The sequence below is a fragment of the Camelus ferus genome, chromosome 30, assembly GCF_009834535.1.
Source record: "Camelus ferus isolate YT-003-E chromosome 30, BCGSAC_Cfer_1.0, whole genome shotgun sequence".
NCBI classification, from domain to species: Eukaryota; Metazoa; Chordata; class Mammalia; order Artiodactyla; family Camelidae; genus Camelus; species Camelus ferus.
Window position 1 is genome coordinate 20,822,720 of NC_045725.1, and position 19,419 is coordinate 20,842,138.

Here is a 19,419-nt window from a genome sequence, read left to right on the forward strand (position 1 = left end):
CTGCCATGTTGTGAGAGGGCCAGGTGGAAAGGACCTGTGGGTGGTCTGCAGGACCAGGGCCAGGACTCTTGGCCATATAGCCACAAGGCAGTGAATGAACCTGCATGAGCTTGGAATGATTCTTGCCCGCTCAAGCCTCCAGATGAGAATGTAGTAGACACTCAGCTGTAGCCTTATGGACAGTCATGGACAGAGGACTCAGTTAAGCTGTGCCTGGACTCCTTTTCCATGGAAATTGTGAGGCAAGAAATGTGCGTTGTTTTAAGCCACTGAATTTATGCTAATTTTTAATACAATGATAAAAACAAAATATTGTTAGGAAAAGCCCCACTCTATGTATTGGTCAAAATTCTTCAATGACATTTCATTGCCTTTGGAATAAATTCCAAAAAAAGGATGTAAGGACAAGCAAGGCTTCTTGTTATCTGAACTTATTCTGTTTTTCCCAGGATACTTTTTATTACTGGGTCTAGGCCCAGTCTGATAAAGACTCCATCAACCTAAGGGAGAACTCACAGGCAGAGATTGCCTGGGGAAGGAGCCCTCATATTCCAGAAATAGCTGAGTCCTAATACCACAGTTTCCTGTTACGTACATCTACTCTATGTCCTCTGTACTTCCCCCCAAGTTAACTTTCTGTTTATTGTATATACTCGTGTTTTACATTTCGATACCAGCAATCAAGTTTTTTTCCTTTCCCAATTTTTCCTGTTCTGAATCCTACCCATTTTACTAGACCTCCATGAAATCAAATGTGACTCTCCCTTCTCCCCCGAACCTGGAAGTAATTAGTTTCTTTCTCCACTACTCCTTATGTTATGTATTTCTCATACTGCACTGTATCGCAGCCATATATTTTGGTGGACTTGTGTCATTCATTTTAGCTGCCCAGCATCCAAATACTTTCCAATGTTTAGGGAATTCCCAATTTTGTGAGTCTTGGTGGGAAGCAGAGCCTGCCTTCCTCTGTAGAAACTGAACCTGCCAGATTCCCTCTTTCTCAACTTGTCTTTCAGTTAAGGTTCAAGAAATATATGTTGCATTTTTTTGATGTTTAAAGTCTTTTGAGGTTTTTATATAATTCCTCTGGATGAGAGAGGATATTTATTTACATAAATATACTCAAGATTGGCTTAACGAAGACAAAACTCTTAATTTTCAGAAAGGTTATACATGTAAAACATATGTATTTATTAAAATATGCAAACTTTCCTGAATTAATTAATATTGGAATATTTATTTTAGTCCTGTAGCTCAGAAAATTAAACACATGTATAGATTTGGCAAAAAATTTTGTAAATTTGGTGAAAGGGGGCCAGAGTGTTAATAGTCTGAAAGTTTCTCATTAATGTTCTGATTAACCTTTGTATTCCTAGAGAGGTATTTGAAACACAGTAAGTGTTCAATTAATATTTATTGAATAAGAGTCAACTTTATCCAGGAAAGATTTCTTGCAGATTTCCTTTACAAACCAAACAAGCTTTAATGTAGCTTAAGATTATCCTGTAGTAACCTCTCTGTGCTTCCTATATTTCCAAAAAGTTCTTATAAATTGTAAAGGGGATTATGAGTGTAATGGTTTAAATGTATTCATTGTCACAACAGAGTGGGTACATTGAACCCAACTGGCCAAGAAATTAATTTCTTCTATGTAACATCATTTCCCCATCTTCCCCCTTCCCCAATGTGATTGTGAGGCTGTTAGTCCAAAGCAGAAGAAAATCACAGAATTCTATTTTGTTGTATAAGACAACTTCAGAATTACTGATTTTCAAGTGTTCTATTTACTCCCTCGATCAACGTTATGATTTAGTTTTTTTCATTATTGTGACAGCAGAGCTGGTCTCTACAAATCAACAGAATCAGCATATGAGAAACAATACCTGAGATGTACAGGATGCTAAGTGGCCTAGTGAAGGAAAGAGGCCGTCCAGGACACGAATGGGTCTGTAATGTGCTGCTGGGAGGAGGATGTCTAAGGCGGAGAAAAGAGGAGGGACAGTCTGCCATTAGCTGCTGTAGATAAAAAGAACAGAATCTCCCTCATCATCCAGTTATGCGAAGGGTTAAGTCACAACCCACTGCAGCTGCCCACCTACAGTGCTCCCTGAGAATAATTCAGGACAGAAGAACAGGATGGAGTGTTCTGTTTTGCATATGTGGCTCCTAGACAGTTAAAGTGTGTATTTAAGGAAGAATTTCAGTGACTTCAGATTCCTGAATCTTCTCATACACAAAAAAGCACTAAAATCATTAACTTGAGATTATCTGTTTTGTGTATGTTTGTGTGTGTGTGTGTGTGTGTGTGTGTGATTAGCAGTAATCTTTTTACCGAGATGTATGTTTGACTGTATGTATGTTTGACTACGTGTATTTCCCAGCCAAAAGAATTGTATATATACAAGCTTCTTCCCTGTCTCTTTGGGGGCAGTCACCTCAGAACTACTGAGAGGCGGCTACCTGGGCTATAATCCTCAGTAAATTCCCTGAATAAAACTTAACTCACAACTGTTTATGTGGTGTATTTTTCTTTCAGTCAACAGCAGGAATAATAAATTGTTGACAGGAAGCCTTTTGACCAAACCAACACTTAGTTCTCTTCTGGTAAATCAGCATGGAAATGATCCTGTCTGAAGGTGTTGTTTCTGCTGTGTTCTGATTCCCTAATCTGCTGCTTCAGGTCACATCAAATAGGACTTTGCTAATGAAGGATGGTCCAAAGACCAGCAGGAATGGGCATTATCTGGGAGCTTGTTAGAAGCGGAGAGTCTCAGACCCCACTCCAGAACTACTGATTCAGAAACTTCATCTTAACAAGCTTCCCAGGTGATTCATACACACAGTAAATTTTGAGGACTGCACTAGACTTCTTGTCTTATAAAACGGGTAGTGAAATTATAAAGGAAAAACAAAGCCAGGGAATGAGTATCTTCTATTTTTTTTTTTTAAACACAACTGACCGTTGGCCACCAGCATGGCACCAGTTTTTTCCTTGGATACCATTCATACCTTCACTCACTCATTCAATAAGTGTTGGGAGGAAGAGAAACAAGCATAATAAGTAATTAACATCTGCTGAGCTCGTTTAACTTCCTAGACATCCATGAGGTCATTATGCCTATTATTTATGGTGACATTGAGGACAATGAAGAAGCAAGATGCCCAGATGACTCTTAACAGTGTGCAGTGGAGGAACTGGGAGCCAAGACATGCCTCTTTGAATGCAGGGCTCATGTACCACTCTTTGCCACCCACACGAGTGTACATTCATTCTCCTGCACAGGAATGTTGCACAAGTTCAGACTTCTCTAGTTAGGTAGTCAAGTTCCTCCTCTTGCCCCCTGTGTCGGGGCCAACAGCCAAATTCGGGGTCAGAGGAAAACAGTAACCAAATCCCAGAGCTAACACTTTTCAGGAATCTGGACCGAGTCGCGGGGGCAGAAGAGTAAACTTGCAACATCCTGGCCCCAGGAAACAAACACCTAAACTTGGCGTTTCATCCATCCCTCCATCTAGGTCCTCCCAGCATGGGAAGTGGAGACGAGAAGAGAGCCTAGACCAACCTTCCCATAACCAAAATGGCTGCCGTGCATTCCCCGCCCACAGCTGACATGCTCTTCGCCATTTTGTCGCCATAGTAACGCAGCCAGCTCCTTCCGCGCTGGCCTAGGCCCGGCTTGTATGGAAATGAAAAGCATTTCCCTCCCCCTCATTTTTGCGACAGTTGCAGGGAAAGTCACGGCAGTTGGCTGATGTCAGCTGATTTTCTGCAGCGGCGGCGGCGGCGGCGGCAACGGCAACGGCAACGGCTACGGCTTCTTGCAGCCTCGGTGGAGAGACAGAGGCTGGGCTGGGGTTGCGGTCCAAAGTTTTCCCACCTGGATTTGCCCACCCTCACGTCTTCCTCACGTACGTCCTCGTCTTGTCTTCTTTGCCGGGGCGCCCACAGGTTATCAGACAGAAAATATCGCGGCATAAGATGAAGCTGTGACAGGTAAGAGGGCTTTCGAGCTTCCCCAGGGGTAACCCAAGCAAGGGATATGTCCGCAACGTGGGGGTCAGGGGTCGGGGGTCATGAGTCACTGCTCCGCTCCAGCTGGGGGCGGTGCCAGCTGTCAGAGCGCTGCTGCTGGAAGCTTGGTTCGGTGCCGCACCTGCAGGTTCAGGCCCACAGCTAGGCGCCTCTGCCTGGAGCGTGGGTCCTGCCAGGGGTCTTTGGGACTCCTTGGCCTGGTGAGTGACATTTTCTCCTGGGGACACTGGCTTTGATCTTGATAGGACCGCCTTGCCCTCAGGGACAATCTAAGCGGGGTGAGGTGCTTAGTGATGATGGGTGGGTGGTCCTTGACAATGCTTTCGGGGAATACTGTGCTTGCTTCTGGGGTACACCTGGTCCCTCCTTACCTCCTGGTACTTTATAGTTTGCCCTTGCGAACGATCCTGAGACGTCTGTTAGTACACTTGCCCGTTCTCATCCGTTTGCTGTAAGACTTGGTCTAAGGATGCCTGCTACTCCCGCTCTCTTACTCGTGGGTCCCAGGGTTCTGGAGCTGTATGTTTGGAGTCAGAACTACCTTGCCTTGGATTAAAAAATTGCGTTTTATATTTTGATTCATTTGCTTGTCAGTTTCTCAGGTCCTGGGCAGAATTTGCTGGTTTGAAACTATGGCAGCTACAGTTGCATCTCAGGCAACACTGAAATTGTTGATGTTGCTGATTTTTAGGGTTCAGTGAGAGCTACAGCTTGCTTTCACAGTAGCATTTGCCATGAGCCAAAGAAGGCAAGCTATGGCTCTTTCAGATGTTTGTAGTTTAGGGCTTGGTGGACAAGATGTCAAGAATTGCCTGTTACACGAGAGAAATTGGCTTTTTGAAATTTTGTTGCACATGCGCACACACAACTTTCTTGTTTTATAAACCATTCGTGACAGTATGGAGGTGGTGAACGGCTTAAAAGTGAAATAAATGTGTTGACATAGCTTTATTATTATGAAGAATCAAAATTGCCTTGATTTCATCCAGAATGATAGATTGGGCAAACAGAGCAGTATAAATAAGTAGTAAATGCCTTTTAAACTTTCAATGAGAGATTAAGGTGAGAAACTCATTTGAGTGTCTATATTTTTTAAATGGTCCGGAGCCCTTAGTCGCAGCAAAACTGGAGTGTACACCTTATACTTTCCTGTTGCCACTTGTAGCTAAATTTTAAAACATGTTGATAATCAGATAAGCTTTGCCTTGTTTAAGTATTACTATGGGAACTTAACGTTTTGAACTAGTGAGCTTTTTTTTTTTTTTTAAAGGCAGGAATACCAGACTTTATTGACACTTGAGTTCAAGTTCAGAGCCATCTTAGGCAGTATAGCAAAGCAGGAAAAAGCACAGATCCTGGGACCAAGGTTCATATTCCAGCACAAGAATATTAACTATGTTATAACTGGCAAATGTTACTGGCAGTCTATTCAGTAAAGTGGGGGGAGCCACACAGCAGCTTCTAGACGCTATTGTAGCTGCCTCTGCCCCAGTTGCCAGGCCGTGCACTTCGCCATGCAGGCAGTTCATCTGAGACCATGTGGGATCTGCAGGTCTCAGCTATGCTGCTTAGGATGCAGCTTGATGGAGCTTGATGGAGCTTGGTGAGTTCTAGAACCTCTGAGGTAGCTCCTAATTCCAGACGTTCACCAAAGGCAAGAAATAGGAATTCGAACTGGTTCAAGGACTGAGTGAGATCTTATAATTTCCTTTAATTTTTATTTGGATTTAAGTTCTGGTTTGGAGCAAAGGAAGTGGGGGTGGTTTATCAGCGTACAAGGCTTAGCATTGCAAACTCTCGAAGTAGTGAGCTGGTTTTGTGCCTTTGTCATAAGAAGGCAGGATGACGTTTAACCTTAGTCATGTGCTGCATGTTAGGTGAGTCCTTAAAGTTTGTCTTGGATCTCAAATGCAGAGGATGGAGTTAATCTTTCTCAGTTCAGCAATCATCATTGGATTGTTCAACATGTGTGTCCTTTTTTTTTCATTCATGTTCTTTTATTTCCAATTCCCACTCCATTCCCTTGCCCCTCAGCCCGTAGGCAGCCATTCCAATATGTGCGATGTGTATCCTGTTATTAAATGTATGTATGTTGTTTTGGGTGCCCACACTCTAAATTTATAGAGATGATAGTATGCATGATCTCATTACAATTTTTCCCCCCTACTATGCTTTAAAGATCTATTTGTGTCTCTGCCCATTGCTTCTAACTGCTGCACAGTATTTCAGAATTTGTATCTAGTGCAGTTATGTCTGCTCTCCTATTTTTGGGTACCCGTATTACCTTCATTTTCCTCACTTTACACAATACTATGGTAAACATACCCTTTGGACCTCTGTGGTGCTTTCTTTTGAGATATATATCCAGAAATGTGATTTTTGGATCATAGGTATTCATGTATTTCATTGAAGGACTGCCAGACTGTGTTCCAGAACGAGTGGTCTGTACTCCTGCAGGCATTTCACGAGAGTTTCTATATCCTTGTGTCCCCACCAATGCTTAGTGTCATCTAGTGCCCCGCTTTTTTCCAGACTGATGATGGATACAAAGTGAAATCTCATTTTAAATTACGTGTCACTATTACTAATGAGTTTGAGCCTTTCTTGATGTGCATTTTATCTTTTTTGGGTTTTCTCTTTTGTAAATTTGTTCATTCCTTTACCCATTTTAATTTTGAGGTTTCACTCCTTTTCCTGTTGATCTGCAGAAGTTCTTTGTATTTCCTACATATTAGTCCTTTAATATTATATCTGACCCTATTCTGTCATTTGTAATGTTTTTTATTCTGTCCTTCATTGAACAGGAGCCTTCAATTTTGATATAATCAAATTAAAAACATTTTTTTTTTGCCTACAGTTTGTGTTTCAAGTAGTCTTTCCCCAATTCTATGTCACAGTTACTGTCTGTTTATGTACTACTAACTTTATAATTTTCATTTAAATTTGTAGGTCTTTAGTTCAGCCAGAGTGTCTTTTTACATGTCACAAGGTGGAGATCCAGTTTATTTTTCATACAGTGTGCCAGTCTCTCCTTTCCCCATGGATAGGTGGTACCACACTTACCTATACTAAGTTCTCATATGAACTCTGAAGACTGTAGTCTGTGCCTTTGGATTATTTCTTTGCTCTTGCTCTAATACCAGACTTTTAGTATGATAGCTTTGTATTGCTATTTTTCCTACATGAATAAGTCTTCCCATTTATTTTGTTTCAACTTATTTTGAAATAATTACAGATTAAAGTTTCTAAAGTAGTACAGAGAGGTCTGGTCTTCCTCAATGGTTACATTTTATACAACTTTACCCAATTTCCCTCAATGGTTACATTTTATACAACTCTTGTATAATGGCAAAACCTTGACATTGGCATAATACCTGGATATAGTTCTATGCCATTTTATCACCTGTGTGGATAGACACTTGTAACTACCCCTGCAATCAAGATACAGAACTACGCTGTCACCACAACGACCTCCTTTGTGCTACCCCTTTCTAGTCATTTCCATCTCCCTTCCCCCTATTATCCCTAACCTCTGGTCACTTTTCAATTTTCCATCTATAATTTTATCATTACAAGAGTGCTAAATAAATGAGATCATACAGCATGTGACTTTGAGACTGAGATTCATTTAAATCGTTGGCTGAGACAACTTTTGAGATTCATCCAAATGATTGTGTAATTTGGGAAGTACTCCATGGTATATATACCAGTTTCTTTAAACATTCACCTGGACATTGAGGCTGTTTCCATTTTTTTGCTATTACAATTAAGCTGCTATGGACACTCTTTACAGTTTTTTTCTGTAGATGTATAATTTTTCACACTTTTGGGGGATAAATGTCTAGGAATGTGATTTGCTGAGTGGTATGGTAAATATATGTTTCATTTTTGAAGAAATTGCGGAACTGTTTTCTAGAGTGGCTGTACCATTTTACATTTCCACCGGCAATATGTGAGAGATTGCATTTCTTTGCGTTCTTGCCAGCACTCGATATTGTCACTGCAGTGCATTGTGGTCTTAATTTGTGTTTCCCAAGTGGCTAGTGATGTTAAATATCTAGTAAGGCAAGTTCTCCATTCTTTTTCCATTTTCAAAGTTGACTTAGCTATTTGTGGATTTTCATTCTTTTCTGTATATTTTAGAGCTAGCGTATCTAAAAGCAACACAACTAGAATTTTGATTTAAGTATGCATTGAATTTACTTCAGGAAGAATTGACATCTTTGTAACATTAGATCATTGTATCCAAGAGCATGGAATGGTCTTCCATTCATGACTGAGCAGAAGGAAATTTTTTTGTAGTTTTAAAGAATATTGTGAATAGATGCTAATTTAAAGTAGATTCTTGTTGATAGAGATAGGCCTGGAACTAGGTGGTGCCTTTATTCCTGGTTTACCTGCTACATCTCTCTGTGACACTGTTCTGTTTTTTGATGTATTTTGATTTGTTGATGGGTATAACGTTTTTTAAGGCAAAAAAGACTGATTTTCATATATATTGATAGTCTGTGTTTGTGTGTGTGTGTTCTACTAGGCAGAGATCAAAATCCATAGTATAAATCTTGAAGTAATTTTGGTACTTGTAGAGTTAGGCCTCAAACAAGGTAGTGCCTTTATTCCTGGTTTACCTGCTCCGTCTCTCTGTGACACTGTTTTGTTTGTTGGGACTGAGAAAGTCAAAGATGAGAGTATAGGGTTAGTGAGATTTGTAGGTTCTGTTCCCATTTTGTCCATTTCATTGTTGGAATTTATAAAGAGTTTGTAATCTTACGTACATGCGTGCTGGTGACCATGGGCAGAGCCAGCTGAGAGCTTCTTTGTGGTTTAGTGAGGTCCTGTCGTCAACAAGAGCATACCTTGCATTCCTACTCACAGATACTGTGATTGTAATGTTAATTTAGAATTTGAACTCCTCACATGGCTCATTTGCCTTGATCTGTATCTGATACTTAAAGCTACTTTGCTGATAAGAGCACCAGAGATATTGTTGGAAGAAGTCCTACACCATGACTGCACTCAGAAAGTCCTTGTCCAAGTGGAATTTTTATTTCTTTTCTAATTAAATAGCATATACACTGTGGTCATAAAATATTAAATATTTTAAATAAAATTAGGTATCTTTTCCAAAATATGTGGGTGATGTTTAATGAAAATGTAGGGTTTGGGGGTTGATGGTTCATAAAGTGATGAAACAATGAAACGTTACGGCACTGGTTAAGAGTGGAGAAAATTTCTGAAGTGCTAAGAGTTATTCTGTAGGCTCTTTTAGAATAGAAGCCTACTGGAGAGGCATGACTTTTAAACCACTGTCTCCCATTCACCTTAGCAATTTTAATTTACGACCTTTCAAGCTCACAGAAGACATTTTACTAGTGTTTTGCCCGTACGTATTTCTCTCTGAAGGTTGGCAGTTAATATATGTCAGTGATAACAGATCAATAGAATGTGCCAGTTACCTTCAGTTCTCACACTCAGGTTTTTTATTTTGCTGTCTTCCTTAAGGGCTCTTCTTTTGTCTAAACATTTTAAATACACACAAACAAGAAAAAACCACCATTAGTGGGAGTTAAAAGTTCACACTAATATAAAGTGTCAGTTTACTTAGTTTAAACAACAGTTTTGTGATTTATTAACAAGCCTTAGTGAGGGTTGTAGCGATTAAAGTAAACCTTGTTAGCTAATTTGCTGCATAGGTTCTAAGACATGTCTCGCTGTGCATGTATCACAGATACAATAAAAGAGGCTGGAATATAGATGCAACCTGCAGCTGGGGAAACAATTAGTATGTTAATAGGGATTAAGGACACTTGTATTCATTTTTGGCATTATTATAGAAAAATTAATTGATAAACAATTCTGAAATATGAAGCATGTAGAATCAAGATGTATTTTAGTTTGTTGATGGGTGCATCTTTTTTTAAGGCAAGCAAATGTGTTTTATTCATTACTTTGTTCATTTATTCAATAAATACTTGGGTGCCTCCTGTATGGCAGAAGTTGTAGGCACTGGGAATACAGTACAGAGCAAAACAAACATAAATCATCACCTTTGTGGAGCTTATGTTACAGTGGCAAAGACAGATGAAAAATAAATAAGTAGAACATATGGTATATTAAATGATTGTAAGTGCTCTTAAGTATAGTAAAATGCTTTTGGAATGGTGGATTTTGCAATTTATGATGGTCAGGAAAGGCCTCGCTGAGAAGATGACATTTTAGCAGAGATCGGAAGTGGATGAGGGCAATATTAAGACGGAGTTGCCGTTGACTGAGCTGGGGAAGACCATGGGAAGGCAGGTTTTGGGAAGAAGACTGGAGACTCACTTCTGAACATGTCAGGTTTGAGAAACTTATTGGCAATCCAGATGGAAATGTTGAGTAGGAAGCCACGTATGTGAGTGTGGTGTCAGAAGAGAGCCCCAAGCTAAAAGCTGGAGAATTGTCAATGTATAGCTGGTATTTAAAGCTGTGAGGCTTGGTAAGATCATTGAGGGAGGCAGGGAGTGCTGCCAGAGAGGAGATGAAGTCCAAAGACTAAGCTCTGGGCATGCCAACATTAAAGGTCAAAAATGAAGAAAAATGGAAACCAAAGTCATGGAGACTAAAGGTAGCAGGAAGGTGTGACGAGCTGGAGGCCAAGTGAAGAAGTGTTTTAAGGGAGACGAAGTGTGGATGATGTCAAATGCTGCTGGTTGGTCAAGAAAGATGGGGATTATGACTTGACATTGGGTTTAGCAATGGGGAGGTTTGGTGACCTTGACAAGAGCATTTCTGTGACAGGTGGAACACTTTTCTATAGTCTCCGTATAAGGAGGAGGGTAATGTTACAAATGAGGACATTCTGATTTGGAATATTTCCTTCATATTTCTTCAAGGATTATAGCTAGTAAGTAGGGGAGCTGGAGTCTTCCCTAGTCAGTGTGACTCTCAAATCTTCACGCTTACTTGGCACGCCTTACTGACCCCCAGAATATTGTGACAATTCATCTTCTAGTCCAGGAAGGCGTGTTTGTTTCTTCTTCTGGGTGCTTTAATTTATGAACAATGAGAGTCTTCAGTACTTATTTTAGAGTTTTGATGGCATTGTGGGGGAAAGCAGGAGGAATGACTGGAGATGGAGGTGAGATTAAAGGTGGGTGGGGGGATAAAGCTGAAGTGGATTCTACCAGATGGGATCTGTTTCCCCTAAAATGTAGGGACTTGGTGGGCAGAGTTTGCTTTTAGCTTAATCAGTAACTCTTGAAGCTGAGGCAGGTTGGTGATGGATAGAGCACGTAAGTAGAAGAGTTCAGACATCTTAATGGCAGCTGCAGAAATTTACAGTGTGATTCATATGCCTCAAAATCTATGAATCATTTTTAAAATTGTGATTTATTTTTGGCCAGATAGCTCTACAGTTCTTCAAAACCCGACTCTCATGTGCTCAGGGCTGTTTCAGCAATAAGAAATAAGTGTAGTCTTCTGCTGCCATCTGCTCATTCCACATGTCCTTTTGAAACAGAACCCTGGAACTTCCTTTAACAAAGCAGTCCTGAAGTGTCCAGTTCTTTGGGAGTGGATTTCTTGCCACTCAATTAAGAAAATATAATCTGGTCAACTTAGCGACAAGCTTAGTGTTCAGAAGATTGTGTCCCTCACAACTCTTTAATTCCAGGAACCCTTTGTTTTGAGGAAGCAGCTCGTTAATTTCTTCAGTGCGCTTTTAGGGCCTGGCTCTCTCGTTGCGTTCTAATAAAGCCTTCACTATCTGATTCAGTTTTTTCCAAGTCTTCACTAAGTTGACAGCAAAAGCGTAATCACAAAGAACGTTTGTAATCTTAAGGACCACCTCCCTCATCACATTATACTGTGATTTTTGACTTGAGCAAAATTTTCAACAAATGATGTAGGAATGTTCTGAGAATTTGAATAAACCTTTAAAGACGTCTTTCTTCTTTCATTGCAACTATGGCAAATACATTGAGTTATTTGGTCTCTAGTCCCAGCTTTTCATATTCCCCATTGGTAAAGTGGGTGATATAGGCCTGCCTGCTCTTGTTCATTTGTGCCCATTCCCATGAGAAAGAATTTGAGTTTGTTTTTGCCTGTAAGCCTCAGAGGGCCTGCCTGGGGCACAGGAAGCAAACAGATGGAGATGGTATTGACTCTGCTGTGAAAATGCCTGTGTTCCTGGGATAGAAATCCATCTTGCTTTCGCCTTTGAGTGTTAGAAAAGCAATGTAGAGAAATGAACATTGATCTGATTCTAGATTTTTTCATATATAATCTTGACTTTTATAGCTTTTAGAAGTCACGTGGGAATACCAGTATCCTGTGAGATCTTACAGGACAGGATGATCTTATCAGAGTGTCACTCCGTAGGTTTTAAAGAGTTTTAAACGGGAAAAATATTTTCAGTGAAATTTTTGGTAGTCACTGCTTTAATCAGATGGTCCTAGGTGGCATCACTGATAGCAGGACAACGTGATGTTACGTGCCTCCTGCCGTGATGCAGTGTGACGCATGCAGAATCGCTTGTGAAGCACACCTGCCAAAAATGTTTCATTTGGACCTGAGGATGTCTTTAGATCCAACTTCCAGTTTATAGGAAAAGCAGAAGAGAGGTGAACAAGATAATGACATAAATAAGATCAGATAAATCAAAAACGTGGAACATTTTTTAGACAAAGTAATTTGAATTTGGATTGGATTGTAGATGCTGTTAGAGAATTATTATGGTATTAATAATGGTGATTGTGATAATGGTATTGTGTTTGTGAAGGAGGATGCTTTTAATTATAATCTCCAGTATTTTAAAGTATTAAGGGAGGAATTGTCCTATGTGTAGGTTATTTTCAAATGGCTCAGCAAAAAAGTCTCTATATGTGTATGTATGTATATATACCTATGCATGTATTGACAAGAGAAGTTTGACACGATATTTATTGATATTGAGTGATCTTTATATTATTTTTGAGCTTTTTGTATGTTTAAAATTTTTGTAATAAAAAGTTGGGGAGAATCATAAGGAGAAAAGTAAATTTCATCTTAAGCTTTTTATTAAAAGAACAATCAAATTAAAAAAATACTCCAAATCTAGTTAAAGATCCTCCCTTGTTCTTTGAATTTTTCTTAGGGCTCCCTAGGCCTTCACACTTCTGGGCAGAACATAATTGGAAGAGTACGCTGAAAGAGGGGGTTGAGGATTAGGAAATGATCAGCCATGTCAAACTGGTAGCTGTGCAAGACTGAATATAATGTAAGGACTGAATAACATGGTTAGAAAGAGTAGGTATCAACTGTCCATTAATGTCAAAGCATCCTCACGTCTCTCCCAAGGCATTACTTCTCTCTGCAGTACTAGAGAGTTCTTCCCTGGAGTAGCATGTTAGAGAAATTGTCGACCTCTTCATGTAGAGGGAGATCTTTAGGTCTTTTGAAAATAGAACCTAGATTACATGAAGCCTTTCGTAGTGAGAAAATAGAAACTTCGCATTAAAGACCACAGATTTCAAAATGTTGATTGTAATTAGAATGGGAGAGAGAGAGAGACTGAGAGAGGGAGAGAGAGAGATTACTAGATTTACAAGCAGGGGCCAGTAACAAGTGAAGGAGTTTTGGACAAAAACGAGATGTAAACATGTTGGAAGGGGCAAAGGCTAATTCAATAGAAAGATAAAGTGGCAGTCAGTGAGAGAGTAGTTAAGGGAGTAAGATCCTTCAGAGCGTCCAGGAGGAATTAGATTTAACAGAAAAGAGGAGGTATTTCTTCTTTGGAAATATCTTGCTTGGAACACAGTGAGAGCTTAAACGGTAGTTACTGTTATTCTTTGTTTATTCATTCAATGAATACACAATTGGTCACTGGTAAAAGCCTGTAACTATTCTAGGTGCTGATAAACCATCACAAATCCCAGTGGAATACAGTTTGCTTGATAATTAAATTACAAAGATGATGGTCTTCCGTAGATGATCTGGTGTTACCCTTGAGGGACACAGATTTTTGTGAAATGGATGGATTTATAAACAAACAACTGCACACAAAATGATGAGTGTTCTGCAGTGGTACGTAGTGAAAACACAGTAGCAGGAGTAGTGAGTGCCGGGCTTTGGGACAGGGCGCTCACAGCAGAGGGGAGCTAGTGTTGGAATAAGTTATAGGCTAAAGAGAAATACTCATTAAATGCTTTTTGAAAACTCTATGTGTGTGCATAGGTGCATCTTTAAGATAAAAGAACCTGGTGAATCAGGGCCATTTACTTAATTTCTTTATTAAGCTATCTTTTGGAATATAGCAAAATACCCAAAGGCAGGGGAAATAAAACCTCTCAAGACCAAAGGATTTATCTTGAGAATTAGGATTCCCACTCAATCCAGTCTCTTACTTCTCTTACTCTCCCTTTTCAGAGGTTGTCATCATTACTGTTTTTTTTTTTTAATTTGGTATCATTACAGAATTATTCTAAACATTGTGTTTGTGTGTGTGTGTGTGTATGTATAGATGTGTGTTGATAAATATATATCTCTCTTTTAAAACCTAAAATGGGCGTGTATTTTGCACACTGTACTCTACCTTTTCCCTTGGTTCTAGAGATTATTTCATATCTCATGCTGCAGTGTTTTATTGTTAAGACTGTAGTAATTTATTTAATCTCTGATTCCTGGACATTAAAGTTCTTTGCATGTACCTTTAACAATTGGGGAAATTTTCAGACATATAAAAATAGTAAGAATAATGTAATGAACACTGTTGTACTTGTAAAAAAAGAGAGCTTTAACACTTACTTTGACAGTTTGGGTTCCCTGGTGAGCAGACTCTGAGATGGAGATTAGCACTCAGGTTTATCAGGGAGAGCTCTTAGTACCAACGCCTGGGAAAGGAAGCAGGGTTGGCAGAGGGAGAAGTTGAGCTGTGATGAGTATCATTGGAATCTCAGCTGACCCTGGGGGCGGCTCCGAAGATGGAATGACCCTTCAGAACCATCCTGAATTGATATGAAGGGGCCTGGCCTTGACTGTATATTCTCAAATTGAGTAGTCATTGGATGTGGGCTGTTCCACTGGAAGGGGGCAAGGTATCTCCCTTTGGCTGGAGTAGTCCTTAGTGGGGGCTGACAGCCCAGTGCTCTCAGCAGCTGGGATTTGAAGTCCTTTATTCCTGAGATGAATGTGGGCGCATACCATCCATCACACTTACGCGCCTGTTTCATCTTATCCCTTCCGATACCTCTTACCCCCTACCCATTTCTATTGTCCCTCAAGTGCCAGAGCCCAGACATCAGATGATTTTATCTGTAAATACTACAGATCTATTTACCTTTGAGTAATGTGTTTTAGTAAAGTCTTAATTAACCAGATTGACTGGAATGAAGTTTTCTGGTAAATGGAATTTTATGGTAAATGAAGATGATATAGAATAGTGAAGGGCACTTATTTCATGAGGAATCCGGAGGTCTGTGTATGCCCCTGAGATCTGAGATCAGTTCTTGGTGCGATCTTGAGAAAGTTGCCAATAGACCTAAATATTCATCAAAACAAATCTCTATAAGATAGTATACTTGGTTTAGAAACTCTACTCTCTATTTCTAGGTTAGGAAGCCAAATTATTTTTCTTTTTGTCAATTACAAAAGCCTTTGTTTTACAACTGCTTAAATACAAAAAGTGAAACAGCAGGAGGTAGACCCGTATTTCATCAACTTTTGTGATGAGTTGGTTCACTGATACAGGCAAAGGGTGATTGGCCGTTCACGTGGAACAGTTTTTGTTGAGTTTTCTGGTGCCATTTTGTGAACGTATTTTCCAAGTAATAACGTCTCTGAGACCAGATTATGCTCTGTTCCTGTTTTACTTCATTTATGTTCTCATTTTCCTTCTCCCTCCCCCCATGCTTGCTTCTTCTCTTTCCTTATCACTCTGCTTGGAAAGTAATAGTCACTTGTGTCTTTTTCTTGCCTTCAGCCTTGCAAATTTCATTAATTGCCATGATTTACTGTTCTTCTATAATGCCTTATATTTTCTTTTTCTTTTCAAAACTCTCATCATTTTAGCTAAACTCCTTGTCACTGCGCACCCAGATTTACTGCAGTAGCGTCACATTTGGTTCCCCTGTCTGCAGTTTTTTCTCAGTTGAAACAAACTTCATACTATCTCAAATAGTTTTAGTATACTGTTTCTCTGTTTAGATATCTACTTATGGGACCATTAAAGTTTCTTTAAAATCCAGTCCTGCTTAAGACCAGTGTGAACCTTCTCCCTTTTCAAAATCTAAATTTGTTAATTCTGGTTAAGCGGAGAATGATTTATCTCACAATTAGAATCCAAAATTGTTGATGACCTCACTGGGCATCAGTATTGTAATAGTAGTCCCTGTCCTTTATATAGAGGGCTTTTAGTATTGCAAATTGCTTTTTCCTTGCTTTTGTTCTCAGAGTACCTTTGTGTAAAACCTGTATCAAGATCTTTGTTGCATTTTTATCAGCTTGGGGTGTTGAACACCAAGTCCTATCTATTGTATGTCTAAAATAGCTCTCATATTTATCTTATTATTACCATTCTCACCACTGTTACCTTTCATCATATATTTATTAAAGATATTCTATCTGACAGACACTATGCTCCGCGTCATATGGTAATGGATACATAGATGTGGTTCTTGTTCTAGGGAGCTTGAAGAGTAGTAGGGGAGACAGCCATTAAACAGAGACGCCCAGAAATAGTAATGAGAGTTCATCGTCTCTTACCAGCAGTGCAGCAGTGTCCTCTTGGTCTTCAAACCCAGTTTTATCCCTCTCTGTTATATTGCAGCTAGCGTGATCTTTCCGAAAAGCAAATTCAAATTTAAAACATTGACCTGTTTTCCATTGCTGGCAGGTTAAACTCCAAATTCCTTTAGATGGTTTACCAAGTTCTTTATGAGTTGTTGACCTGTTGGTTCTTTGTGCTCTGAATGCCAGCCTTACTATTTTTGCTGTCCAGAAAGAATTGAGATCTGTTACCTCTGGGACTTAGAATATGTGATTTCTTAAGCCTCTTCCTTGGGTAATTACTACTTATTCTCACTTACGATTTCTCCCAAGAGTCCTTCCTGGACCCACTGGACTATAGGTTAGGATATCCATCTTTTGTGTCTCCGTAGGGCTTGAGATTTCTCCCTTATCACACTCTGTGATAATTGTTCGTCTGCTATTGTAATACCATAGTACAGGCACAGAATGGAAACTTGGGAAATGCTGCCCCAAAAATGGATACTAATTATTGTTATTCTGAGATCAGAATTTAGTTTGAAAGCTGTTTTAGTAGTGGAATTGGAGTTTGTAGTGTTATTTCTAATAAAGTCATGCGGAATTAAATTGTTATATTTGCAGATAATAGAATTGCGTTAGACAAGCACGTACAGTAATAATTTTATATTGTGTCAGAAAGTCAGTGAAAGATACTAACATGTTGAAAAATCCTGTTTTATTAAATCTTAAGTGAGTGCTGGAAGAAACCAGTAGATATGGAAGCAGAATGTGAAGAAGTAGCAAAATCTGTGTTTTTTTTTAAAAAATTAATATTTATTGAGCAATTGTCATATGCTAGGTATTTTACTTGCATTAAATATATGATTTCTCTTAATCTCTATGATAGCTTTCTGAAAGGAGGGTATTATTGTTCATCTTTTGCAGATGGGGAAGCTGAGACCCAGAGGGATAACTTTTTCAAGATTACATAGAAGAGCCAGAATTTGAATATAGTTCTTCTGATTGTAAGTTCAATGTTCTTTCCATTGTTATTTTTTGTTGTAGTTGCTGTTGACCGAAGTACAGTTTTATTTCTGTATAGAATTGAGAAGTAGGTGAAAAGTGAAACAGAAAATTAAGTGAAATAGAAATTAAGGTAACCAAAAGGGATGACTTAATTTTTATCTCCCAGACCCCTGTTCTTTATGATTTGATTTCTTTGACTTAAAAGTGATTCCAAGATTATACTGTATGGCACAGGCAAATAGACACGAGATCTTATGGTAGCTCACAGAGAAAAAAATGTGACAATGAATATATATATGTTCATGTATAACTGAAAAATTGTGCTCTACACTGGAATTTGACACAACATTGTAAAATGATTATAAATCAATAAAAAATGTTAAAAAAAGTGATTCCAAATTAATTGTATAAATACCTCTTGATGAGAAAACTAAGCCTCAGAAATGAGAGGATATGATAAAAGACTGCATGATTAATGGCAAAGTGAGGAACAGAATCTAGAACTTCTGTTACTTGACTCTAAAGCTTTTTCATTTAAATTTTTTTGTTTAATGGCCAATGTCTAAATGTAATTTTAAGCCAGATTTGATACAAACATGGATAAAAATTGAATGTTCCCAGTGTTCTTTTGTTTTTAGAAGCATCTAGTTTTACAGTATATTTATTTATAACTCTAAAATTTAAAAGCTGACATTTCCTCTTAATTGTATTAGTTGCAAAACATGAATATATTGTACACAGAATTTTGGAGAGTTAGTAAGAATTTCTTCAGAGGTTCTATTAAAATTCATACCATATCAGATTAATCATTTGTTAAATCACTTTTGCTTTGGCCCTTTTCGAAAAAAAGGTATGATTTTTAAAAATCCGAATGAATCCTGTTCTAGGACTTGTTTTGTTTCCATTTAATATAAAGCTTTTTTGGAACATATCAGTTTCCTTCATACAATGGGTGATAATGTTGCAAACAAAGAATGGATGATGAGCTAATAATCAGAGTAGTTGAATGATGATGGTTGAAAACGTCACGCTCTGGATTTACATTGCCTTTCATTCCTCTTTAAAAACTCCCTTGTGTGCCAGTTGAGTGTGTCTGGGCTTATCTGTTATTTAGTTTAAAGAAATTCAAACTTTAATTCCCGTGTCCTACCTAACCAAATGGTTAGTTCCTTGGTATTTTGCCCATTTTTTGTTTTAATCAGATTCTGGTTGACTGCCAGTTCTTGATTTCTGTGAGAATGTGAGGATTTATTTTAGTTTCTGAGGAAGCTGAGTTAGAGATAGATGCGTTTTCTTGTGTTATCTTCTTCTAATGATGTAAGCCATACCTTTATCATATTTTGGGCGATTATTTTCACTTGTTTTAAGGGCTATGAAATGCATTATTCTTCCAGGTGTCCTTGAATTCCTTGCCCCTTGAATACCAGAATGTTCTCTCCTGTTGCATCAGAGCAGACACATGTCCCTGTGGCGCACATAGTCCTTAGTCCTGAATCTGTATATTTGCATTCCTTTAAGCTAGGCATATGCATTGAATGTGAGTCCTCAGATGTCTAGAGAATGATGTTTTTTCCAGATCTCACCATAGTGTGTTCAATGCTGTGAGCTTATTTAATTGAGAGAAATCTTTTTTGGTGATATAATTAAAACTGAATGTT

General features: G+C 38.8%; 1 protein-coding gene across 6 annotated transcripts in view; it reads left to right on the forward strand.

The window, feature by feature from the left end:
- The first annotated feature begins 3,855 nt into the window (after positions 1-3,855).
- The window catches only part of WDR7 (WD repeat domain 7), a 276,957-nt gene continuing 261,393 nt past the window's right edge, over positions 3,856-19,419 (forward strand). For 5 of the 6 annotated variants that reach the window (XM_006182769.3, XM_006182770.3, XM_014557674.2 and 2 more), the window contains exons 1-2: positions 3,856-3,994; positions 17,681-17,760. The gene's annotated coding sequence lies outside the window, so the exon portion shown is untranslated. Of the gene's footprint in view, positions 3,995-4,114; positions 4,234-17,680; positions 17,761-19,419 lie in introns of those variants that run through there. The other variant, XM_014557673.2, reaches the window with a different exon arrangement.